Genomic DNA, 2541 nt, shown 5'->3' on the forward strand with positions numbered 1-2541 from the left:
ATTTTTTGGGGCCCCCCCCCCCCCCTTTCCCGGAAGGGTTTTCACGAGTTATACAACCCTGATTGAAAGGGTTGGGTTAATTTTGGGAAAGGCGCATCGTGTTAGGGATAAGAATTTTCCAATTTTCAGTCTGGAAGGAGGAATTTCTTAGTTAAACGCAAATCATCAACCTGGCATTGATTACGTTCCCTCCCCCTTTTACACACCCCGCGCTTTGCCCCCCAAAGGAAAGAAAAGAATTTGCGGGGAAAAAAAGTGGGGCCGGGGGAGTCGTGTGGCTTTTAAGTGCGAGTGGAATTGATGGGAATTTTTTTAACCCTCGCCATTTAGAGGAAGGTGAAGTCGTAACAAGGTTTCCGTAGGTGAACCTGCGGAAGGATCATTACCACACCTAAAAACTTTCCACGTGAACCGTTTCAACCCAATAGTTGGGGGTCTTACTTGGCGGCGGCTGCTGGCTTTATTGCTGGCGGCTACTGCTGGGCGAGCCCTATCAAAAGGCGAGCGTTTGGACTTCGATCTGAGCTAGTAGCTTTTTTATTTTAAACCCTTTACTTAATACTGATTATACTGTGGGGACGAAAGTCTCTGCTTTTAACTAGATAGCAACTTTCAGCAGTGGATGTCTAGGCTCGCACATCGATGAAGAACGCTGCGAACTGCGATACGTAATGCGAATTGCAGGATTCAGTGAGTCATCGAAATTTTGAACGCATATTGCACTTCCGGGTTAGTCCTGGAAGTATGCCTGTATCAGTGTCCGTACAACAAACTTGGCTTTCTTCCTTCCGTGTAGTCGGTGGAGGAGATGCCAGATGTGAAGTGTCTTGCGGTTGGTTTTCGGACCGACTGCGAGTCCTTTTAAATGTACTAAACTGTACTTCTCTTTGCTCCAAAAGTGGTGGCATTGCTGGTTGTGGACGCTGCTATTGTAGCGAGTTGGCGACCGGTTTGTCTGCTGCGGCGTTAATGGAGAAATGCTCGATTCGTGGTATGGTTGGCTTCGGCTGAACAATGCGCTTATTGGGTGATTTTCCTGCTGTGGCGTGATGGACTGGTGAACCATGGCTCTTTAGCTTGGCATTTGAATCGGCTTTGCTGTTGCGAAGTAGAGTGGCGGCTTCGGCTGCCGAGGGTCGATCCATTTGGGAAATGTTGTGTACTTCGGTATGCATCTCAATTGGACCTGATATCAGGCAAGATTACCCGCTGAACTTAAGCATATTAATAAGCGGAGGAAAAGAAACTAACAAGGATTCCCCTAGTAACGGCGAGTGAAGCGGGAAGAGCTCAAGCTTAAAATCTCCGTGCAAGTTTTGCGCGGCGAATTGTAGTCTATAGAGGCGTGATCAGTGTGGGCGCTTGGGGCAAGTTCCTTGGAAGAGGACAGCATGGAGGGTGATACTCCCGTTCATCCCTGAGTTGCTCGTGCGTACGATCCGTTTTCTTTGAGTCGCGTTGTTTGGGAATGCAGCGCAAAGTAGGTGGTAAATTCCATCTAAAGCTAAATATTGGTGCGAGACCGATAGCGAACAAGTACCGTGAGGGAAAGATGAAAAGAACTTTGAAAAGAGAGTTAAAGAGTACCTGAAACTGCTGAAAGGGAACCGAATCGTTTCCAGTGTCTATAATCCGTGGTATATTTCATTGGCGAGTGTGTGCGTGCGTGTGCTGTGGCAGCGGCTTTTTTGGCTGCGCTCGGCGTGTGTGCTGTGTGTGCTTGCTGGTGCCCTGTGCTGCGGTGGGACGTCAAGGTCAGTTCGTATGCTGCGGGAAATGGCCGCCGAGGAAGGTAGGGCTTACGCTTGCGTTTGTCTGTTATATCTTGGTGACGAGTAGTCGCGGTTGGGACTGAAGTGCCTACAACGTGTTTTTGAGTGGGCCTGTGTCTCTGTGTGCGCCGTGTGCGGATAGCTTGCTATGCGTGTGTGGTTGTGTGTGGATTGATGTGGGTTTTAACTTGTTGCCGTTCGGGACGTTGACGAAATGGAGCGATTTGACCCGTCTTGAAACACGGACCAAGGAGTCTAACATGTGTGCAAGTGTTAGGGTGTGGAAACCCCAGCGCGAAATGAAAGTGAAGGGCAGCGTAAGTTGTCTGAGGTAGGAAATGCTGCGGGCTTCGGTCTGCGGTGTGGCACTATCGACCGATCATGAACCTTCGTGGTGAAAGATTTGAGTTTGAGCACATATGTTGGTACCCGAAAGATGGTGAACTATGCCTGAGTAGGGTGAAGCCAGGGGAAACTCTGGTGGAAGCTCGTAGCGATTCTGACGTGCAAATCGATCGTCAAACTTGGGTATAGGGGCGAAAGACTAATCGAACCATCTAGTAGCTGGTTCCCTCCGAAATTTCCCTCAGGATAGCAGCAACTTATTTACGATAGTTTTATGAGGTAAAGCGAATGATTAGAGGATTCGGGGAAGAAACTTCCTCGACCTATTCTCAAACTTTAAATCTGTCAGACCTGCAGGTTTCTTAATTGAACTTGTGGATAATGAATATCAAGTTGCTAGTGGGCCATACGGGGTAAGCGTGGG

General features: G+C 48.6%; 3 non-coding genes across 3 annotated transcripts; all 3 read left to right on the top strand.

Annotated features, from left to right (window-relative positions):
- Nucleotides 1-286: 286 nt before the first annotated feature.
- PITG_33573 lies at nt 287-385 on the top strand (the record flags this gene model as incomplete). Its single annotated transcript, XR_009934964.1, has 1 exon — nt 287-385. It is a non-coding gene; the product is annotated as an 18S ribosomal RNA (ribosomal RNA).
- Nucleotides 386-607: 222 nt separating this feature from the next.
- Nucleotides 608-762, top strand: PITG_33574. Its single transcript, XR_009934965.1, has one exon. It is a non-coding gene; the product is annotated as a 5.8S ribosomal RNA (ribosomal RNA).
- Nucleotides 763-1068: 306 nt separating this feature from the next.
- Nucleotides 1069-2536, top strand: PITG_33575 (the record flags this gene model as incomplete). Its single annotated transcript, XR_009934966.1, has 1 exon — nt 1069-2536. It is a non-coding gene; the product is annotated as a 28S ribosomal RNA (ribosomal RNA).
- Nucleotides 2537-2541: the final 5 nt, after the last annotated feature.

Source organism: Phytophthora infestans, genomic scaffold (assembly GCF_000142945.1).
Source record: "Phytophthora infestans T30-4 supercont1.3450 genomic scaffold, whole genome shotgun sequence".
Taxonomy (NCBI): Eukaryota; Oomycota; class Peronosporomycetes; order Peronosporales; family Peronosporaceae; genus Phytophthora; species Phytophthora infestans.